Source organism: Scyliorhinus torazame, chromosome 2 (genome assembly GCF_047496885.1).
Source record: "Scyliorhinus torazame isolate Kashiwa2021f chromosome 2, sScyTor2.1, whole genome shotgun sequence".
NCBI lineage: Eukaryota > Metazoa > Chordata > Chondrichthyes > Carcharhiniformes > Scyliorhinidae > Scyliorhinus > Scyliorhinus torazame.
In genome coordinates, this window is record NC_092708.1 from 342070528 (window position 1) to 342084287 (window position 13760).

Consider the following 13760-nt stretch of genomic DNA (forward strand, 5'->3'; position numbering starts at 1 on the left):
GTGACGATAGTGACATTTAAGGGGCATCTTGACAAATACATGAATCGGATGGGAATAGAGGGATACGGACCCTGGAAGTGTAGAAGATTGTAGGTTAGTCGGGCAGCATGGTCGGCACGGGCTTGGAGGGCTGAAGGGCCTGTTCCTGTGCTGTACTTTTCTTTGTTCTTTGTTCAGATGCAGCTGTTCAGATGGTTGAGATCTTAATGGCAAAGTTAATGAATTCCTTGTGCTTCATGTTGGAGGTGAGGATGAAGGAGACAGGAGAGAGAGACGTTTAAGAAGACAGATGATACTGAAAAAAAAGCTGTTTTTACCTTTGCATTCCAGGTTGATTCTGGACTTGTGAGCAGTTTTAGCAGATGGAATCTGGTGTTATTGTCTCTTGACACAATGGGCGGGACTTACCGGCTGTTCACGCCGTGGGAAATTCCAGTCCCACGTCAACGCACGGGTTTCCCGGCGACGAGGGGTGCTGTCTGTAGATCCCGCTGGCAGGCAGCCTCCGCCACCGAAAAACACGTGGTGGGGTGGTTGGTAAATCCCGCCTGATGTATCAAACACTTTGACAATGATTGATAAACTAGAACATAGAACATTACAGCGCAGTACAGGCCCTTCAGCCCTCGATGTTGCGCCGACCTGTGAAACCACTCTAAAGCCCATTTACACTATTCCCTTATCGGCCATATGTCTATCCAATGACCATTTGAATACCCTTAGTGTTGGCGAGTCCACTACTGTTGCAGGCAGGGCATTCCACACCCTTACTACTCTCTTGAGTAAAGAACCTACCTCTGACGTCTGTCTTATATCTATCTCCCCTCAATTTAAAGCTATGTCCCCTCGTGCTAGACATCACCATCCGAGGAAAAAGGCTCTCACTGTCCACCCTGTCCAATCCTCTGATCATCTTGTAAAGCTAAGAGTTCTTTATTGAAGAATAACAAGATCCAGAAGAGCTCTTCATACAAATGTTATCTGCTGATCAACACTGCTCCAACTACTTTATCAGATGTTCACTTACATCAGATGATGTGTACAAAACTATTAGCAAAATATTAGGTATGTTAATCTACATGAGCTACAAAGCAACATCACAACAGGAGCAATGTCCAGTAATGCTTTATGTGGTCCAACCAAATCTTGCAACGGATGGCTAAATAACTTGTTCGCTATGTCCAATCAAGTCTGCATTCTTGGTCTGAAGGGAGTAGAGATGAGGGGTGTACTCAAGGTAAAGGCCAGGGTGGGAGACAGTAATGGTTTTATTGGGGACAAAGATAATCAGAAATGGAGGTGAGGATGCAGTTGAGCAAATTAGTAACTCCAGAAATATTGTGGAATGTGGAAGGCCAAAGATTAGACAGTTGGGGTTTTGTAATTGATTTGGAGATTTTATAAGTGAATTATGGATAGTATTTTCTACAGATGGATACAGTAGGAGGTAGGGTTGGGGCCTCGAAGGAGGATATGGGTGGAGAGTGATACAAAGAAATGATCAGAGATAGCCTTGTCTGTAATTGATGTGACAGGACTAACAAGACTACGTGAGATGACCAGATCAAAGGGGCGACTGTGATTATGGATTGAGGTCTTTTCATGAAGGAAGAAGCTTAGGGAGGATAGAGAACTCAGAAGAGAGCATGATGATTTGAGATAGAAGTTGAAATCACAGAGTATGAGAAGTTGTTTGGTGTGGAGTCTGAGGGAGGAAAACAGTAAAGATAGCTTGGTGTGAAAATTTTGATTGTACTTGGGAGGCTGGTAAAGAATGAGGATTTTGAGTGAGATGTGCAATACGTAGAACAAGTTGAAATGCTCAAAGGAGGAAACGGTGCTGGAGGAGTAGAGGGAAAGGCCAAGTTGAGATCTTGTGATATTTTTTCACTACAACAGTTAAGATAGGGCACATGGCGGGAGATATCGTTGAATCATGGAGCCTCATTAAAGGGAAAAGTGTTGTCATCATATTCAGGTAAACATCATGGTACAAACATACATACATACTGATGGACAGATCAACGGACCAATCAACACACACACACCACAGCCAATCACAGGCAAGAGCAGACGCACTACAAAACAGGGAACACAACACTTTCCGGGGATTCCAGCAGGAGATAGCTCAGGGCACAGAGCTTATAGCAAGCCACTCAGACATCCACCATGTGCTGAGTGCCACTCCAAGATAGTATTAGGAATGGGTCCACAGATTCTAGGGTTATGATCGAACCTCAGTAACCAGTTTACCACTGTAAATAAATGTGAATAATAAAACTGAGTTGTACCTTTCGCAACCGTGTTGGTTCGTCTGTGCAGCAGAGCACCCAACACATCAGGTGTCATCATACCTCAGCCAGGTTCTGATCCTGAAATTTGAAAGCATTTTCTAGTCTGCAGATTTTTCATGAACAGCATTGACCTGAGTTTTTGTTTACTTACTAGTGAGACTGTGTGACCTTAAAGAGTATTGCAAATGTTGTACCTTCTAAACCGCAGTGTGTATTTAACCCGTTTACGATGGACAAATGGCCACACAAGTTGCTTAATCAAATAATCGTTTATTACAAACACAAAATTAATATTCGTCAATCACACACACATACAAGTTGAACTCTAATACACTAGAAAGACCTTAACTTAACCCAGGTGACTGGCAAGTACAGAGCAGATATGGCCTTATCTGTAATCCTGTAGTCTGGCAGTACTGGATGTCTGTTGCTGGTCGGCTGTGTCCTTGACTCTGGTCCCTCTGTAGATGGTGTGGGTGGTCTTCCTCTTGGCTGGTGAAAGTTCACCGTTGTTGTTGGCTGTCGAAGCTGCAGTCGAGAGAGCGATTCTAAGGTGATGCAGCACCTTTTTAACCTGCTTGGATTTTTGTGCTCTTTTGTGGGCGGTCTCTGGGTTATTGTCAATCAATTGATCAGGGCTCGATCACCCTACTCAATCACGTCCAATCAGGGGCTGCAACATCAATTTTGGGGTGGTCACTCAGTGGCCATGTCTGGAAGTGTTGGGGGCAGGGGCTTGGGTGCCGCTGTGTCTGGTAAACAAGTGTGACTGACAGGATAGTTCTATTGTTCCTGGGATGGCCTGGAGATGATCTTTTTCCTGGGCTGTTAAAAACGTCGGAGCTGCAGCTTTTGTGTATCTGCAAGTTGCAGCCAGTCAGTCCCTGACTTTGACCATTTTTCCCAGCGTTCTTTGCGGGAGGCTATTTTAGATGGCCACACAAATTTCTGTTTCCACAAGACATTAGAGGTTTAGAGGTATAACTTTTAATTTTAGGATTATATCTTTTAAGTTGGTGATTAAAGTGTTTATGTAAGGTAACCAGTAAAGCTGATTAAAAGCTGGTAAACAACCCAAAAGTGAAAGCAGGTCAGAGGCTTGGAATTAGAGTGGCCCGTGTCCTGACTCCCCAAGGTATGTCCACCGTCTAAAAGGAAATAGTCAGGAGTGTGTGATTGGGAAAAAAAGGAAAAAGGAATTTCCTTCAGTGTCATCAGGAGTTTGGGAATTACAGATCCCAGCTGACTTTGGCCTTCCTGTGCATGCACCGGCTGAAAGAATGGAAGCGGAATACAGTTTGTTTCTTTTATGTTCTTCAGGCTGGGAACCGATTCTGCGTACATGCACAGAAGGAAAAAGAAGTGAAACGACACCAATCCGGAGGTCAGGTGACCTGGAACTGAAGCACTATTAGAGAGAAAGTGTCCCAGGGAGTAGGACACAGGGAAGAGGGCAGAGAGAGGTCCCAAACCAAGAAGAAGGTCCCAAACAAGGAAGTGGAACAGAAAGAGTTCCCAGAAGATAGTCCCAGGTAAAGGAAAAGGGCAAAGATCAGAAACAGATTCTGTTAAGTAAAGCTGAGAGAAAGGAACCAAGGAAAAAGCTCCAAGTTCAAGTAAGAGCTGTGGGGAGAAGAATTGAAGAAAGGTGGGCTCCAGAGAATCTTTGTAGATCCGAGAGTACATCCAAAGGTTGGTGACTCCGTGCTGTGGTCCATAAAGGCAAAGGTACCCTTTTGGAGTATTGGTTTTCTGCTTGGCATGGCCAAAGATCTGAAATTGTGCCTAGGAGGTGAAGTTTGAATGTGCACAGAGACCCAAGGGAAAAGAATCTCAAAAGACGAGATTGAAATCCTAGAAGTGGATCCTGGTTGAATCTGTCCTAGTGGGAACGACTTTTAGAGAGAATTCCAAGGCAAATTCTTAAAATGTGGAGATTAGGAATCCTTGTAAAGAGGTAGGGTTTCAGTGAGATCAGTTGGCTGATGGTGTAACAAGCATCTGAATGGATTTTTGGGAAATCCACAGAATCTGTATTGGCGGCATCTGCCATTTCCATTGGAGTATGTTCTATCTGACCATAGTTCACCAGTTGATTCACATGTACTGTGTACCTATCCCTTATACAATTAAGAGTGTAAGATACATTGTTTTATATTTCCGAATTTGTATGTGACTGTAAAGATATAGCTGGGGTGAAGGAATAGTGAATATTTGAATTGTGGGTGTGAGTTTTCAGGTCCGTACACCAAGGGCGTAAATCCCATTATGGCTGCTAAATTCACGAGGGCCATAACGGGATTTGCGCCAGGGATGTCTCGATTTGAGATCTTCCCCACCCCCTGCCGGTGTCATTTGGGCATAAACTTGATTTCATTGAATTTGCATGGATTTTAATATCATTAGACAACTTTACACCGTACCTCCCAGCCCCATGCAATGCCCCCACCCCCCACCGCCCCCTTTGGCATGATGACAAGGCGGCGTGAGCCACAACTGATTTTCGAAAATGAAAACCAGTCGTGTTGACCACGTGAGGGATGCGGAGATGCCTGGAGGCCCCAGAGTTCAGAGCCAAGGCTTGGCATCACGCACTGGCACCTTGGCATTGCCTGGCATACCTCATATCCTCAAACTATGACCTCCAGTTCTGGACTACCCCACCATCGGGAACATTCTTTCTGAATCTACCCTGTCTAATCCTGATAGAATTTTATACGTTAAATGAGATCCCCTCTCACTCTTCTAACTCCAATGAATATAATCCTAACCGACTTAGTCTCTCCTCATATGACAGTATCACCATCCCAGCAATCAGCCTGGTACACCTTCGCTGCACTCCCTCCACAAGAACATCCATCCTCAGATAAGGACACCAAGACTGCACACAAGACTCCCGGTGAGGCTTCACCAATGCTCTGTACAATTGCAATAAAACATCCCCATTCCTATATTATAATCCTCTCGCTATGAAGGTAAACATACCATTTGCCTTCTTTACTGGGTACTGTACCTGTGCGTTTACTTTCAACGACTGATGTACGAGGACACTAAGATCTCGCTGAGTATCCATCTCTCTCAATTTACACTCATTCAAATAATAATCTGCCTTCCTATATTTGCTACCAATGTGGATAACCTCACATGTATCCACGTGATACTGCATCTGACATGCATGTGCCCATTCACTCAGCCTGTCCAAATCCCACTGAAGTATCACTGCATCCTCCTCACAGCTCACCCAACTTTGTATTATCTGCAAATTTGGAGATAATACAGTTAGTTCCCTCATCCAAATAATTATGTCAACAGTTGGGGACTAACACAGATCCCGGCATGCCAATCGGAAAAAGACCCATTTATTCCAACTTTTTGCTTCCTATCTGCCACCTATCTTTCTATCCATCTCAAGACACTACCCGCAATCCAATGTGCTTTAACTTTACATAGTAATCTACTATGTGAGACCTTGTTGAAAGCCTTCTGAAAATCTAAATAAACCACATCCACCGGTTCTCCCTGGTCAACTCTACTAGTTACATCTTCAAAGAATTCTAGTAACTTTTTAAAGCAATATTTCCCTTTTGTAAACCGTGCTGACTTTGTCTGATTATATTACTTTCCAAATGCAGTGCTATGAAATCCTTGATAATGGACTCTAGCAACTTCCCTACTACCAACATTAGGCTCACTGGTCTATAGTTCCCTGTTTTCTTTCTACCTCCCTTTTTGAATAGCAGGGTTATATTTGCTACCCTCCAATCTGTAGGAACCATTCCAGAATCCAACGGATTTTGGAAAATGACCACCAATGGATCTACTATTTCTAGGGCCACTTCCTGACGTACACTGGGATGAAGATTATCAGGCTCGGGAGATTCATACACTTTCAATCCCATTAATTTCCCCAAACCATTTTCTTTACAATGGGAATGTTTGTGACTTTTGCTTGTGCTCCTTATCCCAAGGACACTAAGGCTAATTAAGAAACCTCCGTATTTCTTTCAACTGATGTTTGCTAGCTCAGCACGGAGCTTGGATCCAATCTGGGACTAGACCATAAGACCATAAGACATAGGAGTGGAAGTAAGGCCATTCGGCCCATCGAGTCCACTCCACCATTCAATCATGGATGATTTCAACTCCATTTACCCGCTCTCTCTCCATAGCCCTTAATTCCTTGAGAAATCAAGAATTTATCAACTTCTGTCTTAAAGACACTCAACGTCCCGGCCTCCACCGCCCTCTGTGGCAATGAATTCCACAGACCCACCACTCTCTGGCTGAAGAAATTTCTCCTCATCTCTGTTCTAAAGTGACTCCCTTTTATTCTAAGGCTGTGCCCCCAGGTCCTAGTCTCCCCTGCTAATGGAAACAACTTCCCTACATCCACCCTATCTAAGCCATTCATTATCTTGTAAGTTTCTATTAGACTCCATTGAACTGGCTCAGTACTATGCCATATGGTACATTGAGCCTGTAAAATATTTGTGATGACTATTTGCCACAATTTCTAAAACATATTTTGTATTGCCTGATTATGGATGCTGAGATATAACATATTTTCAAAGTGTAGGAACTAATTTTTCAAACATTATACAGCTTTCAAATCAGTAGATGGCAGGACAGAATGATTTATAGCTGAGAGGATGAAAAGAACTTCCAACCAAGAGAAAATCTCGTTAGTGACCGAAAGATCAGGCCTGTTGTGTTTGGCAGCCAATTTAACAGACTTGGTTATGATGTATTGAGGTCACATTAAAAACAGCAGATTCTTAACTTTTACTTGAATAATGTTACCAAGACAAAAAAAGCATGTCTACGTAATTAAAGGCTAGCATTTTACTTCAGCATTTAAGGTTTATAATAAAGGTGCAGATAGTTTTTCTTGTCTCCCAGTTGTAAAATAATTAAATGCTTACAAAATAGATTATAGCACTTGCATGGATTTAAGAACAAAGAACAAAGAAAAGTACAGCACAGCAACAGGCCCTTCGGCCCTCCAAGTCTGTGCCGACCATGCTGCCCGTCTAAACTAAAATCTTCCTGGGTCTGTATCCCTCTATTCCCATCCTATTCATGTATTTGTCAAGATGTCCCTTAAATGTCACTATCGTCCCTGCTTCCACCACCTCCTCCGGCAGCAAGTTCCAGGCACCCACTACCCTCTGTGTAAAAACCTTGACTCGTACATCTCCTCTAAACCTTGCCCCTCGCATCTTAAACCTGTGCCCCCCTAGTAATTGACCCCTCTGCCCTGGGGAAAAGCCTCTGACTATCCACTCTGTCTATGCCCCTCATAATTTTGTAGACCTCTATCAGGTCGCCCCTCAACCTCCGTCGTTCCAGTGAGAACAAACCGAGTTTATTCAACCGCTCCTCATAGCTAATGCCCTCCATACCAGGCAACATCCCGGTAAATCGCTTCTGCACCCTCTCTAAAGCCTCCACATCCTTCTGGTAGTGTGGTGACCAGAATTGAACACTATACTCCAAGTGTGGCCTAACTAAGGTTCTATACAGCTGCAACATGACTTGCCAATTCTTATACCCAATGCCCCGGCCAATGAAGGCAAGCATGCCGTATGCCTTCTTGACTACCTTCTCCACCTGTGTTGCCCCTTTCAGTGACCTGTGGACCTGTACACCTAGATCACTCTGACTTTCAATACTCTTGAGGGTTCTACCATTCACTGTATATTCCCTACCTGCATTAGAACTTCCAAAATGCATTACCTCACATTTGTCCGGATTAAACTCCATCTGCCATCTCTCCGCCCAAGTCTCCAAACTATCTAAATCCTGCTGTATTCTCTGACAGTCCTTATCGCTATCCGCAATTCCACCAACCTTTGTGTTGTCTGCAAACTTACTAATCAGACCAGTTACATTTTCCTCCAAATCATTTATATATACTATGAATAGCAAAGGTCCCAGCACTGATCCCTGCGGAACACCACTAGTCACAGCCCTCCAATTAGAAAATCACCCTTCCGTTGCTACTCTCTGCCTTCTATGACCTAGCTAGTTCTGTATCTACCTTGCCAGCTCACCCCTGATCCCGTGTGACTTCACCTTTTGTACTAGTCTACCATGAGGGACCTTGTCAAAGGCCTTACTGAAGTCCATATAGACAACATCCACTGCCCTACCTGCATCAATCATCTTTGTGACCTCTTCGAAAAACTCTATCAAGTTAGTGAGACACGACCTCCCCTTCACAAAACCATGCTGCGTCTCATTAATACGTCCATTTGCTTCCAAATTGGAGTAGATCCTGTCTCGAAGAATTCTCTCCAGTAATTTCCCTACCACTGACGTAAGGCTCACCAGCCTGTAGTTCCCTGGATTATCCTTGCTACCCTTCTTAAACAAAGGAAAAACATTGGCTATTCTCCAGTCCTCCGGGACATCACCTGAAGACAGTGAGGATCCAAAGATTTCTGTGAAGGCCTCAGCAATTTCCTCTCTAGCCTCCTTCAGTATTCTGGGGTAGATCCCATCCGGCCCTGGGGACTTACCTACCTTAATATTTTTCAAGACGCCCAACACCTTGTCTTTTTGGATTTCAATGTGACCCAGGCTATCTACAAACCCTTCTCCAGACTCAACATCCACCAATTCCTTCTCTTTGGTGAATACTGATGCGAAGTATTCATTTAATACCTCGCCCATTTCCTCTGGCTCCACACATAGATTTCCTTGCCTATCCTTTAGTGGGCCAACCCTTTCCCTGGCTACCCTCTTGCTTTTTATGTATGTGTAAAAAACCTTGGGATTTTCCTTAACCCTATTTGCCAATTACTTTACGTGACCTCTTCTAGCCCTCCTGACTCCTTGTTTCAGTTCCTTCCTACTTTCCTTATATTCCACACAGGCTTCATCTGTTCCCAGCCTTCTAGCCCTGACAAATGCCTGCTTTTTCTTTTTGACGAGGCCTACAATATCTCTCATTATCCAAGGTTCCTGAAATTTGCCGTATTTATCCTTCTTCCGCACATGCTGGTCCTGAATTCCTTTCAACTGACATTTGAAAGCCTCCTACATTTCAGATGTTGATTTACCCTCAAACATCCTCCCCCAATCTAGGTTCTTCAGTTCCTGCCTAATATTGTTATAATTAGCCTTCCCCCAATTTAGCACATTCACGCTAGGACCACTCTTGTCCACCAGCACTTTAAAACTTACTGAATTGTGGTCACTGTTCCTGAAATGCCCCCAATGAAACTTCTACCACCTGGTCAGGCTCATTCCCCAATACCAGGTCCAGTACAGCCCCTTCCCTCGTTGGACTGTCTACATATTGTTTTAAGAAGCCCTCCTGGATGCTCATTACAAACTCTGCCCCATCCAGGCCCCTAGCACTAAGTGAGTCCCAATCAATATTGGGGAAGTTGAAGTCTCCCATCACAACAACCCTGTTGTTTTTACTCGTTTCCAAAATCTGTCTACCTATCTGCTCCTCGATCTCCAGCTGGCTGTTGGGAGGCCTGTAGTAAACCCCCAACATTGTGACTGCGCCCTTCTTATTCCTGATCTCTACCCATATAGCCTCACTGCCCTTTAAGGTGTCCTCCCGTAGTATAGCTGTGATATTCTCCCTAACCAGTAGCGCGACTCCGCCATCCCTTTTACATCACCCTCTCTCCCGCCTGAAACATCTAAATCCTGGAACGTTTAGCTGCCAATCCTGTCCTTCCCTTAACCAGATCTCTGTAATGGCGACAACATCATAGTTCCAAGTACTAATCCAAGCTCTAAATGCATCTGCCTTACCCGTAATACTTCTTGCATTAAAACATATGCAATTCAGGCCACCAGACCTGCTGTTTTCAGCGACATCTCCCTGTCTCCTCTTCCTCAGAGCCATACTGGCCCTATTCCTTAGTTCTCCCTCAATGATTTCACCTTCTGACCTATTGCTCCAGTACCCACCCCCCTGCCATACTAGTTTAAACCCTCCCATGTGACACTAACTAACCTCGCAGCCAGGATATTTATGCCTCTCCAGTTTAGATGCAACCCGCCCTTCTTATACAGGTCACACCTGCCCCGGAAGAGCTCCCAGTGGTCCAGATAACAGAAACCCTCCCTCCTACACCAGCTGTTTAGCCACGTGTTTAGCTGCTCTATCTTCCTACCCTCACTGGCACGTGGCACAGGGAGTAATCCCGAGATTACAACCCTAGAGGTCCTGTCTTTTAACTTTCTGCCTAGCTCCCTGAACTAATGCTGCAGGACCTCATGCCCCTTCCTGCCTATGTCATCAGTAACAATATGTACAACGACCTCTGCCTGTTTGCCCTCCCCCTTCAGGATGCCCGCTACCCGTTCGGAGACATCCTGGACCCTGGCACCAGGGAGGCAACATACCATCCTGGAGTCTCTTTCACGTCCACAGAAGTGCCTATCTGTGTATCTGTGCCCCTGACTATAGAGTCCCCTATGACTATTGCTCTTCTGCGCTTTGACCCTCCCTGCTGTACATCAGAGCCAGCAGTGCTGCCACTGCTCTGGCTGCTGCTGTTTTCCCCTGAGAGGCTATCCCCTCCCGACAGTATCCAAAGGGGTATACCTGTTTGAGAGGGGGACAACCACAGGGGGTTTCTGCACTGACTGCCTGCCCCTTCTGGTGATCACCCATTTCTCTGCCTGCACCTTGGGTGTGACCAGATTTATATAACTGCTATCTATGACGCTTTCCGCCAACAGCATGTTCCTAAGTGCATACAACTGCTGCTCCAACCGAACCATGCGGTCTATGAGGAGCTCCAGTTGGGTTCACTTTCTGCAGATGAAGCCATTCGGGTTGCTGGAAGCCTCCTGGACCTGCCACATCTCACAGTCAGAGCACTGCACCCCTCTAATTGACATTGCGTGAATTGATTAGTAAATTAAATTAAAACATTTTTTTAAAAAAATTACTGTTAACTATATGTCTTCTTGCACTAGATTTCTACTATAACTGTGAAAGCTAAACACAGTACTCTCCGATCTCTGGCTTAGATACCCCTCTAAATTATAATTAAGTAATTATGTTTAATTAGTTTAACAATGCTTAATTTTTAAATTTAGTGTAGATTCCCAACCAGCCAATCAGGTCACAGCTTTACTGTGATGTCACTTCAGTTCCCCCCCCCCCCCTCCCCATTCCACGCACACACAATTTGAAAAGGGAATAAAAATAAAAATGAATAAAAATCACTTACCTTCCCAGGTTCTCAGATGCTAACTGGTTCTCTCCCTGCAGATAAAAAATTACAGGCCAGAAGAAAGAGCGAGAACAAAACAGTAGGGAAAAAGCACCTTCTCCCACTCTGCACTGAATTTCCTCACTGCACCAAATTACCAAGTTCCAAATTCCCACTCTGGATGTGTCTCACTCTGGCTATCATTTAGTCAATGATAGTGGAGGTCAGAAGCTACCATCTGCATTTCATTCAGCTGTATAAACATCAACATTGAATGTTTTTTTTTACTGAATATCTTACTCAATTTGGGATGGTTTTCTTATATATAAAGAACCTATCAACTGAAGTCATACCGTATGTCTGAGACCAAAGCAGGATTTGCGCTGCGAGAGTTGATGTGACCAAAGTTTTTTTAATTTTTCCAATTAAGGGGCAATTTAGCGTGTCCAATTCACCTACCCTGCACATCTTTGGGTTCTGGGGGTGAGACCCATGCAGGCACGGGGAGAATGTGCAAACTCCACACGGACAGTGACCCGGGGCCGGGATCGAACCCGGGTCCTCGGCGCCATGAGGCACCAGGGCTAATCACTGCGCCACCATGCCACCCAAAAGTGACCAAAATTATACCATCCCCATTACTCAAGTTTAGTGTGTGTGAAAGTCACTGTGGCTTTGTTATTATTTGCAGTGCAAGGGTATTCAAGTGATGATGCTCGTACACTTCTTCATTCATGCATATTGGACACATCTGCAGCATGCTGCAGCACTTCCTGTCTGTAACAAAAAGGAGAAATTTGTAGGAACAGTGGAGTTGAACTGTTCACTGAACTAACACCTGGTTCAAACACTTTTCAGAATTTACTGTGTTTACTTTATAGATTTTTAAAAATTACTTTATCTGAGTTACAAAGCCAGGGCTCAGAGTGTGGACAGGGGCGAACCCCTAATCCAGCTCCTTGCCTGCTCCAAAAACCAATTCAAATTGAATCCAATTCATGGTCCCCACAAGAGAGACATACCAGATCTGAGCCAAAAGGCAGAACAGATACTACACTTGATCTTAGCCAAAAGACCGAGAAGCGATTGTGTTTACTTTGCATGTTGAAGAACTAATTTAATTATTAACTTTGTGATGTAAAATTAGCGTACTTCATTGTCAGTAATTAATTTTGTGTGAACAGTGCTAAAATCTGTCAGCTCCAGCTGTGGCTTTGCTGATGGCACACTCGCTTCTGAATTACACGATTCTGGGTTCAAGTTCCATTCCAGGGCTTGAGCAAAAAAAATCAAGGCTGACCCTCCAATTGCAGTCCTGAGAGAGTGCTGCACTGTTGGAGGTGCAGATTTTTGGATAAAATGTTAAACCAAAGCTCCGCCTGCTTTGATGGATGTAGAAGATCCCAATGCATTATTTTGTAGAAAAACAGAATTATCCTTGGTGCCCTGGCCAACATCCCTCAATCAACGTCACAAAAACCAAATGATCTGGTCAGTATCACATGCTGTTTGATGTTTTCTCAGCACATAGTGGCTGCCATGTTTCCTACATTGCAACAATGATTACACTTGAAAAAGTACCTCAATGGCTGTAAAGTGCCTGAGAAGTGCTATATAAATGTATCTTTTTTCTTGTACAGTTAATGGGCATAACTGATATCCCAATATGATATTCATAAGTCAAATGCGGGCAAGTGGGACTAGCTTAGTGATAGAAACTGGGCGGCATGGACAAGCTGGGCCGAAGGGCCTGTTCCAATGCTGTAAATATCTATGACTCTAATACGATATTAGAGACCCGAGCATACGTTTTTTTTTCTCTTTGCCGATTTAGTCCATTCCACTCTTGAGTATATTTCCATGGTCACCATCTAGCAACTTGCACACATAGCCATCAGTCATTGTGTGTGTTGACAGTGATTATTATCAGACTACCTGAATACAGTGGTGCCACAAGATTCTGCTCTTGTTCTCATCTGACAACAGCATCCAAACTTTAGCAGGAGCTGCTATAGACAGTGGCCAGTTTCTCTCTCCGCACCCCCCCCCACCTCCAATAACTCTGGGGTGCTGAAACCAATATGTAGATCACGTAGCGTTGCTCAGCTTGAGCTAACTCAACACAGACCGGGCATTGAAGCTGGAACTTTTCTGGCAACGCGTAGGCTCGTTGTGCCACTGGGTGAACCCTGAAAGACTAACATCAAAGCACTCAAGTGAGGAAAAGGGGGTTAAAAAAAAAACTGTCTACAAGAATGCAAACTTCATATCGTGA

General features: G+C 44.3%; 1 protein-coding gene and 1 non-coding gene across 2 annotated transcripts in view; one reads left to right on the forward strand and one right to left on the reverse strand.

Moving 5' to 3' along the window:
- Positions 1–13760, forward strand: part of wdr25 (WD repeat domain 25) — a 118558-nt gene that overhangs the window by 63981 nt on the left and 40817 nt on the right. The gene's annotated exons all lie outside the window — the stretch shown is intronic.
- Positions 12373–12572, reverse strand: LOC140408065 (U2 spliceosomal RNA). Its single transcript, XR_011940003.1, has one exon. It is a non-coding gene; the product is annotated as a U2 spliceosomal RNA (small nuclear RNA).